The 14,384-nt window shown below is 45.4% G+C and overlaps 1 protein-coding gene across 1 annotated transcript in view; it reads left to right on the forward strand.

Annotated features, from left to right (window-relative positions):
* The window catches only part of SNX30 (sorting nexin family member 30), a 582,715-nt gene that overhangs the window by 282,857 nt on the left and 285,474 nt on the right, over positions 1-14,384 (forward strand). The window lies entirely within an intron of this gene.

Here is a 14,384-nt window from a genome sequence, read left to right on the forward strand (position 1 = left end):
CTTTGTTACAATAAAAATATTAAGTGCATTCTGAAATTTCCTGATAGCAGAAAATATTTCACAAATCTCAAATGAACACATGTTCATGGAGCATGTTTCTAACCCCTTTCATACAACCTTGCAGAAAGTTGAACAGAGCAATGAGTCCAAGCTTTGGGAGCAAGATTACTTACTTGTATTTCTTCTCGATCATCAACCCCGTGTCCTTAACATTTCTACCTTACCAGGCCATAACCCTACATGCAGAAGCTCTATTTTTCAAGATTTCTGTAGGAGTGTTGAACTGGAGGTCATATGCCTTCGTAAACACAGGCACATTATCCAAAGATAGTGAAAGAGAAAATCTTTCTTAGCTGGGTCTCCAGTTTATAAATAAGCTTTATGCTAATAGTTGGTATGTTGCTTGCTTGTGTATTCAATAAATCAGCTTTTGGACAAAAACAGCTAGCGGCTAATAAAGGGCAAATGGGGATGGGCTATGGTGTCTATATAACATTGTGCAAAGGCTCCTCCTTTGAAATATCATGATCACATTGGTGATGCATGCGTACGGCCTTGTTTGATATCTGCCATGTAGGCGCATAATCTATAAATAACAAAGAAAAATAAAGTTCAGAGGCCCTTGTGTCTAAGGGTGAGTCTGAACACAAACTGCAGCAGTATAAGATTTGTGGACAAAGTGCAGCTGAATTACTAAAAACGTTGTACAGTAGAGGTAGATATCCCAGTGCCCTCCACACTGCCTGCAGGCTCACTGCTTTATGAGAAATGTTTGCTGTCTGTTGTGGGATAACTGCCATGTATTGTGGGATGCACTATTGCTGTAATCATGTTGGTCCCAGAGAGACTTCTTTTGTTTCAGTTTTTACCAAAAAGGTTAGTAGTGATTGGACGTCTTAACACAGTGAATGCTAGTGAAAATGAGGTAGGATCAGAGCCTAAAATAGGGTAAGACCAAGTTAAAAATTACTTAGACAAGATAGAGGTCTTCAAGTCACCAGGATCTGATGGAAATACACCTTAGAAAACTCAAGGAACTGACTGAAGAGATATCAGCCATTAGAGATTATCTTCGAAAAGTCAGGGAAGACAGAGGATATTCCAGAGGACTGGAAAAGGGCAAATGTAGTGCCCATCTATCAAAACGGAAATATGAACAACCTGGGGAATGACAGATCTGTCAGCTTAATTTCAGTACCTAGAAAGATGATAAAGCAAATGATTAAACAGTCAATTTGCAGACGCCTAGATGATGATAAGGTGATAATGGTGAGCATGGATTTGTCAAGAACAAATTGTGTCAAACTAACATAATAGTTTTCTTTGACAGGGTAATAAGTCTTGTGGATAGGGGGGAAGTGGTAGATGTGGTATATCTTAAAGCTTTTGATACAGTCTTGCATGATCTCATGAACAAGGGAAATACAACCTAAATGGAGCTACTGTGAGATGGGTGCATAACTGCAAAACCACTCCCAGAGACTAGTTATCAATGATCACAGTCAAGCTGGAAGAGCATATCGAGTGGGGTCCTGCAGGGATCAGTTCTGGGTCCGGTTCTGTTCAGTATCTTCATCAGTGATTTAGATAGCGGCATAGAGAGTACACTTACAAAGTTTGTGGATGATACCAAGCTGGGAAGGGTTGCAAGTGCTTTGGAGGATAGGATTAAAATTCAAAATGATCTGGACAAACTGGAGAAATGGTCTGAAGTAAATGGGATGAAATTCAATGAGGACAAATGCAAAGTACTCTACTTAGGAAGGAACAATCAGTTGCACACTTATAAAATGGGGAATGACTGCCGAAAGAGATCTGGGGGTCATAGTAGATCACAAGCTAAATATGAGTCAACAGTGTAACAGTGTTGCAAAGAAAGCAAACCTCATTCTGGGATGTTTTAGCAGGAGTGTTGTAAGCAAGACATGAAAAGTCGTTCTTCGCTGATTAGGCCTCAACTGGCATATTGTGTCCAGTTCTGGGAGCCACATTTAGGAAAGATGTGGACAAATTGGAGATAATCCAGAGAAGAACAACAGAAATGATTAAAGTTCTAGAAAACATGACCTATGAGGGAAGATTGAAAAAATTGGGTTTGTTTAGTTTGGAGAAGAGAAGTCTGAGAGGGGACATGATAACAATTTTCAAGTATATAGAAGGTTGTTACCAGGAGGAGAGAGGAAAATTGTTCTCCTTAACCTCTGAGGATAGGACAAGAAGCAATGGACCTTAATTTGCAGCAAAGGGGGTTTAGGTTGGACATTAGAAAAACGTCCTAACTGTTGGATGGTTAAGCACTGGAATAAATTGCCTACGGAGGTTGTGGAATCTCTGTCACTGAAGATTTTTAAGAGCAGTTTAGACAAACACCTGTAAGGGATGGTTTAGATAATACTTAGTCCTGCCAAGTGTACAGCAGACTGGACTAGATGACCTCTCAGGGTCCTTCCAGTCCTATGATTCTGTGGTACCATAAGCAAACTAGGGAAATGGGATCTATAAGGCAGGCGCACAACTGCTTGACAGACTGTACTCAAGAGGAATTATCAATGGTTTGCTGTCAAAATAGGACGGTGTAGCTAATACTGGTCCTAGTCCTGGGTCTAGTATTATTCAATATTTTCAAAAATGACTTGGATAATGAAGTGGAGAATATGCTTATAAAATTTGCAGATGACATCAAGCTGGGAGGGGTTGCAAGCACTTTGGAAGATGGGATTAGAATTAAAAATGACTGTCACAAACCTGGAGAATTGGTCTGAATTCAGCAGTAGAACATTCAATAAAGGGTGGTTCTCAACTTATTACACATTGTGGCGCGTCCAGCTGCCTGGCCCGGACCCCCGTCGTGTGGCTGCCCCAGACCTTGCAGGGCTGGCTGCCTGTCCTGGACTCTATGGGGCTGGCTGGCAGCCCGGGACCCCAGCGGGTGGGCCAGCTGCTCCAATCCCAGACCCCACTACATGGGGCGGGCAGCCATGTGGCTGCCCTGGATCCCAGAGTTTGCAGGGCGAGCCGGCTGACCCGCAGCTTGCATGTCTGGGCAGCAGCAGCCCTGGACCCTGCCATGTGGGGTGGGCTGGCTGGGCTGGCCCCCTACCACGCAGCTGCCCCAGAGCTCGTGGGGATGGCTGGCAGCCCCAGACCCTGCCATGCAGGGCTGGACAGGAGCCTCTGACCCCAGACTCCCATCATTTGGGGAGAGCCGGCAGCCATGCCCCTGCCGTGCTGCGCGACAGGGCAGCCCGGACCCCTCTCCATCGGGCAGCAAGAAAGCTAGTAGGTCCCTGGCCCGCGGGCTGCCCTTTAGCACACAGCTCAGCTGGGCTGCAGCTGTGCACTAATTTGGCCGCATGCGGGCCGCGGGTTGAGAACCACTGCAATAAAGACACATGCAAATTACTTCACTTAGGAAGGAAAAATCAAATGCACAACTACAAAATGGGGAATAACTAACTAGATGGTAGTACTGCTGAAAAGGATGTGGGGGTTATAGTGTATCATAAATTGAATGAGTCAACAATGTGATGCAGCTGCAGCAAAAAAGGTTAATATGATTCTGGGGTGCATAAAGAGGGGTGCAGTATGTAACTACAAGAGGTAATTATCCCATTCTACTTTGCACTGATAAGGTCTCAGCTGGAGTAGTGTGTCCAGTTCTGGGTGCCACACTTTAGGAAAGATAAGGACAAATTGGGGAGAGTCCTGAGACAAGCAACAAAAATGATAAAAAGGTCTAGAAAACCTGACCTATGAGGAAAGGTTAAAAAAATTGGGCATGTTTAGTCTTCAGAAAAGAAAACTAAGGGCTGTTATAAAAAAGATGCTGATCAATTTTTCTCCATGTCCATTGAAGGAAGGATGAGAAGTAATGGACTTAATCTGCAGTAAGAGAGATTTAGGTTAAATATTAAGAAAAACTTTCTAACTAAGAATAGTTAAGTACTAGAACAGGCTTCCAAGGGAGTTGATGGAATCCCTGCTATTTGAGGTTTTTAAGAACAGGTTAGGGAAACAGCTGTTGGAGATGATTTAGGTAGGGGGCTGGACTAGATAACATCTCAAGGTCCCTTTCTGCCCTACATTTCTATTATTCTGCATTACACAAGTTCTGTTAAAAGAATATTATGGATGCAGAGTCAAGCACTCAGGACATGCCACCATTAGTTGCTGATGCAACCTCATCTGGGTCCTCTTGTGTGTATGCATTATTATGATCTAGTAAAATTACATGATCACAAACTATTTTTTATACAGGACCCCTGCCTCATTCAGTGCATAGGATGGACAGTGTTTTGGGGATGAATCAGGGCTGTGTAGTGAAGGGGGCGGTTGTCGGTAGGACCCCCGCCTCATTTGTTGCAGATGCTGGAAGTTGTGTAGTGAATGTTTGCAGGAGGAAAAGGGATGCTCATGTATGTGGTTAAGAAAGTTGAAGGAAACCCTGGAGAAATTGGATTCTGCCTCTGCCACAGAGTTCCTGTGTGGTGTTAGGCAAGTCACTTTAAACCAGACTTTTAACAGGTGGCTACTGCTTGTGTGTCCCTCATTTTTGGATACCCAATGTGAGACCCTGGGGTCTTATTTGTGAGTGTTCAATGCTTGTGCAGCTGCAGCTGCAATCAATGGGAGCTGTGCTTTGAACATAAGTTCTCTATAATGCTAAGTGCTCTGAAAAATCACATCCAAGGCATTGCAAATTGTACCCCCAAAATTAGCGTGTGTTTTATTCTTTGTGGCTCAATTCCCATCCGTAAAATTGGGATGATACTACCTCACTTCACAGGGTATTGTGAAAACAATGTGTGTAAAGCACTTCGATACTGTAGTTTCAAGCACCAGAAAAATGTCCATGAGGAAATGAATAACTAATAAAGAGTAGGGTTTGAATAGTGTTCAGTGCTTAGGGCCACCCATTGAACAATGAAGAGAAAACATATTAAATAGCTGGTCAAGTGAGCACTGATCATCCTCTGCACTAAATGAGGCAGGGGTCCTGTGCACAAAAAATTTATCCAATTATATAAAGACTGTCATAATGCACAGGCAGTGAATTAAGGTTGAACAGGTGATCATAATTCTGGCACTTCCTAATCTTGATTTTTTAAATTTTTTTGCATCATTAATGCTCTTTTAATGTTGTGTGTGTGTGTGTGTGTGTGTGTGTGTGTGTGTGTGTGTGTGTGTGAGATTTTCTAGGTTTTCTTAAAAAGCAAACTGAAAAAACAGTAATTGCATTGTATGGGATCATATTGACACCCATATGGGTCATCAGCCGGGCTGGAGTCTTCATATCCTCAGCCCAGAGCTCTGCCACTTGAGTTAGCAGAGCACCCAAAAGCAGTAGTAGGTTGTCCTGCATCTGGACCAGCCACTAGAGGCAGAAGGGGAATGAGGCACACCCTTTGCTAGTAGGTTTCAGTTATTTGCTGACAGCAAAGGAATATTGATATTCAGAAATCACAGGTTCTATCCTAGGCTTGAGGGGAGTGTGCTCTAGTGGTTTCAGACCCTTCTGGGCCTGTCCTGTCATACATCCCCTGCCTCTTCATTCGTTCTCAGTCTCTTGCCAACCTCCTTGTCCCAGTTTTCTCCCTGTGCCTTGCCCCCCATGTTGGCCCTTGTGTCCTCTGCAATTGCCGCCGACTGTTTTCTCCTCCACAGTGCCTGGGCCCAGCAGGGGGAGCAAGGAGATACAGCCTCCCTGTTCTCAGTTCCACTGCCTGGCACCCCAATGGTCCCCAGGAGCAGGATTTTCCAGGGAATTGGAGCAAGCTCCGTACAAAAGGAATCTTTGGAGAAGCTAACTGCCAAACCCTAACAAGTCTTCATTGAGCATTTGTAAACCATGATTTATTTTTTTTAGATGACTGAGTTGGCCAGATTTGGGTGCTTTTTCACGGGAGCAGCCAAAGGCACATCCCTGTCACAAAGTTCAAGTCCCTGCTCCGAAGCATGAAGGTACTAGAGCTTCTCAATGAGATGGTTGTAAGGATTTTTTTTAATATGGACAAAATATGTTTTGCCCTCTTCTCATTCTCAGAAATGACGGAACCATTTGTGCTGAAGCTTTTGAAAATAATTCAGCCTAAGGCAGATACCTGGCATGGAAAACTTCAGCCCAAATGGGTAAAGTTTGTCAAAGTTTAGAAGCACCGGAGAACAGGATTTTATAATGGAAAATGTTGGACAGTGTAAACTAAAGGTGGTGCTACCAGCTCTGCATAGAATAAAATGTTGATATTTTATAAAATTAAGTAAGTACAAAAAAAATCATTTTCCCGACTTTTTTATGTGGTAATAAAAAACTCCAGACCTATTCGTTCTTTGTTCAATGCTTGGAGAGAGCCCTTAGATGTACTACTTTCCTATGGTTTCACATTTTTAATACATTTACAGCAGACCTCTTTAAGCCTTTTTTAAAAAAAGTGAATACATTTATTTTCAAATAAGCTGTGAAATAAACCTCTTCAGAGAGATTATCTCTGCTGTGAGCAGTGATAGATTTTCATGAAAGCTTTTTGTAACTTTCTTATGCATGTGGTGTTTGTGTGTTCTGACCTTTTATGTTTGTTTCAGACAGAATAGCTTTGACCTTTTGAGATGTACCAGAACTGGATAGACGTACATGTACAAACTCCCAGTGTGATGGTGTGCATTTCAGTTAGTCCAGCAAATGTCATGATATCCTTAGTGCAGGATTAAATACATCTTGTTTTTGTTTGTTTTACCTTTTCAGCAGGATTTTTCTTTTCCTGCAGGATAAAAGCCTGATTAACAGGTTATAAAATGAAAGAGCACATGGCAAAGTGCGCTTGTTCAAAAGTCACTAATCCTCAGACTATCATCATTGTATGGTATATTGACCAAGAAACTCTGCTCCCCAGGAACAATGGAAGTTCATATGTACAGAAGGTTCTCTTCCATGGGACCTGGGGACTGCTCCCAAATAAGAGCTAGTCAGTATTTTCAACAACATTTCTATCTTTGATTAATACATTTTAAAAAAATCTACTAAATTTTCAACCACCTTGACTATGCCCTCTGCTATTTTCCACTCAGATACCTCTCACCTCTTCAGCATGACTTTCTCGCTTGGCAAGCATACCTAAAATAAGTGATTTAACTAAATAAGAATCTGGAATGGAGGGGGGGGGGAAATAATACCATTAATGTCATCCTGATCTATATTTCTATATGGTGCTCCCAGTATGGTGCTGTTTATTGTAAAAACATGCATATAAGAATTCTTGAAGCGCTTTGATCTTGAGGTGGCTTGCGTTTGCTGCTCGTTAGCAGCAGGTGTCACTGCTAGCTAATTACTACTATTGTACATGGGTGGCTTATTTATCCTCTGTTTTTTTGGCTCTGCTAGGGTGCATTTTATATCTTGATTACAAGGTATGAGGAGAATGCACTCTTTACCAAACCTTCTCTGCTTTTAAAGTTACTGATTGACAAGGTTAACATGCAGCCAGGGTGACTGGACAACTTCACTGGCTAGAATGAATTTACACACACCACTTGGTAGATGGGGATTGCCAGTGTTAGAAATGTGTAGCATTATTGTTACAGGCTGTCAAGGCTGCTTCCCCACTTTGAACTTTAGGGTACAAATGTGGGGGCCTGCATGAAAACTTCTAAGCTTAACTACCAGCTTAGATCTGGTCCGCTGCCACCATCCCAAAGCTAATTCCCTTCCCTGGGTAGCCTTGAGAAACCTTTCACCAATTCCCTGGTGAATACAGATCCAAACCCCTTGAATCTTTTATAATTATTAATGGAGATATCCGATCTCCTAGAACTGGAAGGGACCTTGAAAGGTCATTGAGTCCAGCCCCCTGCCTTCACTAGCAGGACCAAGTACTGATTTTTGCCCCAGATCCCCAAGTGGCCCCCTCAAGGATTGAACTCACAACCCTAGGTTTAGCAGGCCAGTGCTCAAACCACTGAGCTATTCCCTCTCCCCAGCTATTCCCTCCCCCCTTAAAACAAGGAGAAATTAACCATCCCCCCTCCTTCCTCCCAGCAACTCCTGGTGACTACAGGTCCAACCCCCTTGGATCTAAAACAAGGAAAAATCAATCAGGTTCTTAAAAAAAGGTTTTTAATTAAAGAAAAAGGTAAAAATAATCTCTGTAAAATCAGCATAGAAAATAACTTTACAGGGTAATTAAACTTAAAGAGCTCAGAGGACCTCCCTCTAGCCTCAGGTTCAAAGTATAGCAAACAAAAATAAACACTCTAGTAAAAGGTACATTTACAAGTTGAGAAAACAAAGTAAAACTAAGATGCCTTGCCTGGCTATTTACTTACAAGTTTGAAATAGGAGAGACTTGTTTAGAAAGATGTGGAGAACCTGGATTGATGTCTGGTCCCTCTCAGTCCCAAGAGCGAACGAACTCCCAAACAAAGAGCACAAACAAAAGCCCCCCCCAAGATTTGAAAGTATCTTGTCCCCTTATTGGTCCTTTGGGTCAGATGCCAGCCAGGTTACCTGAGCTTCTTAACCCTTTACGTGGAAAAGGATTTTGGAGTCTCTGGCCAGGAGGGATTTTATAGTACTGTACACAGGACAGCTGTTACCCTTCCCTTTATAGTTATGACACAGGCAGAACCAGCCCACAACATTTTGGCACCTGACGCGGGGAGCTCAGATGACGCCCCCCCTGTCCCCTCGCTTGGGCCAAAACTTTGAAAGGTTTCAATTCTGCCTTCTTCCTGTTCTATTCCTCTCATGGTACTGCTCTGCTACCTACCCCAATAAAGGAGAACTAACAACTTAAAATGCCTTGTTAAAAATTTTTAAGTAACACATAACTTTCAGACGCCTGAACAGCAAATGTAACTTTTCTTGTCTGCATAGTAAACACTGGCATTTTTATCTGTTTGAATAATCAAAGTGGTGCTTTCCGTGCCTTCTTAGTTGCAAAGATTTCAACTGCTTCCTGAAGGTCCACAGTCTGGGCCAGCTCATGCTCTATTGAGATGGTTGCAAGGCCGACCAGCCTCTCCTGTGTCATTGTGGAGTGTAGATGTGTTTTTATTAACTTCAGCTTGGAGAAGCTGCGTTCTCCACTGGCAACTGTTACAGGAAGTGTTAGAAGTATGCGCAGAGCAACAAAAGCATTTGGAAAGAGGGTGGTCATCTTATTTGTGCACATATATTCCAGAACAACCTTTGGAGTTGATCCTGCTGAAATGTATCTTGAAAGGGCTTTCAGTTCATCACCTAAATCACTCACATCAATATCACGCATGTCATCATGTGTTAACACTGTCTCTAGTGCCCTGCATTGCTGGTATGGGTCTTCTTCAGGTATAGTGAGGAGTTTTGAAATATCATACAACATCCCAAATATACTTCTGTGTTCCTTGAGCTGCATGAAACGTTCTTCAATTGACTATATTGCACAATCTAGCACCTGGTTAAAAAAACAACTTTGAATTGTTGTTAGGGGTCTCTTATGGGATTATCCCATACCTCGTAATCAAAATGTCTTCTTCGGTGACTCTTGTATTCTTGAATGGGTGGGAAAATTGCTTCAGTGTGAAGTTCCTCTGCCAACTTCTGTGCACTCTTCGGAACGTTTTGAAATCCTTCATCTGACCGGTAAGACTGTAGGTATGACTTTGCTTTGTCCAGTTGTTCCATTGCTCCAGATATAACAAGGTCAATACCTTGGAGTCTCTTGCTTACAACATTTATTTCAAATAGTATGTCATGCCAGACTAAGCGACACAGAAATGTGAAGTTATGTATGTTTCTGGTGATTCCATTTCCCTCTGCCACTGTTCTCCCACAAACAGTTCCTGTCATAGCATTATCCTCCATAATGGTAACTATAGCATCATCTATCTTCCCAATTTGGTGTTTGATAGGCTTTATCACCTCCACTCGACTTTCCCATCGTGTGACACTCAGTAGTTTCAGTGTCAGAGGGGATGTTCCCAGCTGTTGCTTCAAAATTTGCCATCAAGGAGTTGATGCCGAGAAAAATACATAGATGTTTTGAATTACATTAAAAAATTCAGCAGCCTCACTAGAAGCTGATGCTGCATCACTGACCACCAAGTTCAATGAATGAGAAGTGCATGGGACAAAAAGAGCTTGAGAGTTTAACTCTTGGATCCGTGTCTGCACTCCTCTATTCTTTCCTCTCATATTGGCACCATTATCGTAGCCCCAACCTCTTATGTCAGCTATTGCAATTCCCGTATCTTCCAGCTTTTTAAGAAGCACATTTGTCATACCAGCTCCTGTAGTATCATCAATGTCAATAAATTCTAGAAAATGCTCTCTAACAGTCACCATTGCAGGGACATTTTCACTAGGTTCTGTTGTTGTTACAAAACTCACATTAAAGTCATTTGTTCCATATGGTTGATGTAAGGTGTGCAGTCCAGAATAACAGAGTAATATCTTGCTGACTTCAGATCTGCCACAATCTTCTGTTTGACTTTTGTTGCCAGTAACTGTATGATCTAATTTTGAATTGTTTTCCAAGGTAGTGGTGTGTGTACTCGGGTGGTGACTCTTGTTAGATGCTCCTGGAGTACAGCATCAAACTCAGCCATCAGCTCCACAATTTTAAGGAAGTTTCCATTGTTTGGCACATACAGCTGATCTGAAGTGCCACGCAGTGCTAGGTTTTGGGTAGTAAGCATTCTCACAATGGCAATGAGCCTTTTCAGAACATTTTGCCAGTAAAGAGACTTTGATGCAATCTTCTCTTGATGCTGATCATTTGTGGTGGCCTTTAACCTCAGTCTCATCTCAAGCTCTTTCCACCTATGGAATGCTCTCTGGTGATTTGCTGCCTTCTCATGGCATGCCAGATTTCTAGCCAGATTTTTCCAGTCCTTTGTTCCTGTAGAACCCTATGTGGCTGGAACATTAGACTGGAAGAGTTTGCAACAAAAACAGTATGCAGCATTCTGAGTTTTTGAGTACATAAGCCATGGCCTGTCCACTTTGTCACCATTGGGGATTTCATGCCAGTAATGTGTTGGATGGAAACTTCTATTTTCATTGTCTTTGGGGAACATGAAGTTTTTCACTTGCTGTGGCTCATGCAGTACAAGGAAGTCCCTCAGGCTACTGCTCAAGTGAGTTCATGGTCCTGGATCATCTAGACTTAAGGAACTAAACTCAGCAGCAGCTGTTTCTTGCGCCTCCACATGCTCCTCTCTGATCTACACTTTTCTTCAGGAATGTGCATGGTTACATCCATTTGAGATGGGGATATGGATGCTGCAGTAGCTGCCAGGTCACCTGTACTCTGACTAACTGGAAGATCAGGCATCTCCTCACCACTCACATCCTCACTGGGGCCGGAAGGCTCACCGTGAACATTTGTGTCTATGTATCTCAGGAGAGCTCCTTCCTGCTTAGATAGAAAAGCTTCCTTTGCTTGCTTTCTTTTTCTGAATGCTGCCCCAGAGGGGTGTTTTCTTCTTTCACTCATGACTCCTGTTCTGTGCCAGCTATAGTGGCTCTCAACACTCAATTGAAGGGGACAAATAAGCTAGGGTTACCATACGTCCGGATTTTCCCGGACATGTCCGGCTTTTTGGGCTCCAAATCCCCGTCCGGGGGGAAATCCCCAAAAGCCGGACATGTCCGGGAAAATCGGGACATGCGGGGCCAGCGGTGCGGTGCCGGGCCGGGGGCTTGGGGGCCGGGCCGGCGGAGCGGTGCCGGGCCGGGGGCTCGGGGGCCCGGTCCGGCGGTGCCGGGCTGGGCCGGGGGCTCGGAGGACGGGCCGGCGGTGCCGGGCTGGGCCGGGGGCTCGGGGGACGGGCCGGCGGTGCCGGGCCGGGCCAGGCCGGGGGCTCGGGGGACGGGCCGGCTGTGCTGGGCCCGGCCGGGCCAGGGGCTCGGGGGACGGGCTGGCGGTGCTGGGGGCCGGGACAGCGGTGCGGTGCCGAGGGCCGGGCTGGGGACCGGCGGTGCGGTGCCGGGGGTGCTCGGCCGGGGGCCTGGGGGCCAGGCCGGGGACCGGCTGTGCTGGGCGGGCCGGGGGTGCTCGGCTGGGCCCGGGGCCGGCACCCCAGGGCCCGAGCCGACCCAGGCTGGAAACGCAGGGGGGGCCAGCCTGGGCCGCGCCTCCTCCCCCAACACCCCCATTACCTGCTTCAGGCTTCCCGCGAATCAAATGTTCGCGGGAAGCAGGGGAGGGGGCGGAGACTTTGGGTAGGGGGTGGAGTTGGGGCGTGGGCGGGGCTGGGGGCGGGGCCGGGGCCCCGTGGAGTGTCCTCCTTTCGGAGGCACTAAATATGGTAACCCTAAAATAAGCAGACTGGTAGCAGAGTCTGAGTGAGGGAAGATATCAGCGTCTTAAGGGCCTAACTGGCTCCTACTACTTCAGTTGACTGCCTGTTCTCCTCAAGTGGGTTCAGGGAAGCAGCAGGAAACAGGAAGCTCCCTGAGAAGCTGGTGTAAATCAGTCCAGGCTCCTGGGGGTGCTAGAGAGGTACATAAGGGGCTCCTCCTCATCTCTGTCCCTGTAACTCCTGCTGCTATCTGTTATTCCCTCTCACCTTTTCTCCTGCCTGCCTGTTATGTCTCTCGTGTCCTACTTCCTCCAGCACAGCACTCCACCATCTCTGTGCATCTAGAGCAGAGAGAATACATATGCACCAGCAGCAGACACAATTTTCTACACGCTGGGTCCCAGTGCCGCCCCCCACACAATCTGGCACCTGAGGCGGCCGCCTCAGTTCGCCTCGTGGTAAGGCCAGCCCTGGACAGGAGCTGTGCAAAGTAAATGCAGTAGTTACTCCTCTACCCTCCCCAAGTAGATCAAAAGTAGAAACAGGAGTACAGAGTAGGAAAGTGAACAAAAGCAGAGAGCCTCTCACTAGAAAAGTTTATGTAGAGTTGGCCCACAGCTCAGCTCAGTAATACACTGAATCTTCCCCAGTGCAAGTGCCAGTCAGTCTTTTCAAACAGCAGTTCTCCGGTGCAGCTATGTTTTAATTTAAAGGGGCCACTCCCTGTGGGCCAATCTGGCATTTTACACTGTCTCTGGCCTCTCAGGCCATTCTGGATCTGCTGCTCAGCAGGTGGTGGGGCCTCCGGCCCTAGGTAGCTGTGTGTATGTTTGTGGGAGGTCATGGGGGCTTAGTCCAGACTCCTAAGGGGATTGAGAAGGGCTCTTTCCCCCACATTGCCCCTGCCCCAGAAACAACTAGGACTATTACTAATAAATTATCCATGTCCTAACAAATGACCCCTTGTTCTAAATGTTATGGATTCCTCTTGCCCTGCCACAAGCCACAGTAACTCCTGTGATGCACTCAGTAACTCCACAGTAACTCCTGTGACATTCCTTCCCCATGAAAGCCCCTGGACTCTAGGAATTTTATTCCCACACTGGTCTGCCAGAGCCCTGACTGGTTAACAGAGCAAACCTAGTGGAACTGATGCAGAGTTTGGGTCCATGCATCAGAAAACTTACTTGGGTATAGGTAGGGGGTTTTTGTAGAGAAAATACAATGGTTCAAGGGAGATCACTAGATTTGTTTATGGGTAAATTGATGGCTCAAGGATTTTCTTTATGCTAAACCAGGGGTTCTCAAATTGGGGGTCGGGACCCCTCAGGGGGTTGCAAGGTTATTACATGGGGGGTCATGAGCTGTCAACCTCCACCTCAAACCCTGCTTTGCCCTCTGCATTATAATGGTGTTAAGCACTTTTTAATAGATTTAATTTGTAAGAGGGGGTGGCACTCAGAAGCTTGCTGTGTGAAAAGGGTCACCAGTAAAAAAGTTTGAGAGCCACTGGGCTAGACAATAGGAGCTGATCACTCTTGGCTATGGGGGGTCTTTTCTTCCAGGGAGCTCACAATGCAATTAGGCTGCTTCACTATTTTGGATATCAATCAAGGATTCATTACTAGAATTGGTCTGATAACTGCTGAGCTGGGGGTGTGCAGGAGTAGGCTCATTAACATTTGGAGCAGAGATCCCCCATGATGCAGTGCTTCCCTACTTTTCTGGTCCCAGAGTTCATGTGGTTCTCGGTTCTCCATTCTGTACGCTAATGGAGATGTATCCCTGTCCCATCTTTCATGCAGATGAGGCTAGAGGAGTTGTCTCTGTTCTCCATTCTGTATGCTAATGTATCTTAATCTTGTCACCCTTGTCAGGAGGGGTCTAGGTGTGTGTAATGGTCCCTCACTCTCCCGCTTGGAGGGAGGCCACTCAGGCTGGTCCTGTCTGGCCAGGACCAGAGCCTGCGAGACCGCCAAGAGCCCACAATAGGGCTGGGCAATGAATAGTCCCTGTCAGGCTTTAGCCTGGGTTTGGGTAGCTCAAGCAGTCAACCCTTAAACAGAGTCTATCCACAAACAAAACAGTCTATCAGTGTTGGGGCCTGG

This window comes from Chrysemys picta, chromosome 6 (assembly GCF_011386835.1).
Source record: "Chrysemys picta bellii isolate R12L10 chromosome 6, ASM1138683v2, whole genome shotgun sequence".
Taxonomy (NCBI): Eukaryota; Metazoa; Chordata; order Testudines; family Emydidae; genus Chrysemys; species Chrysemys picta.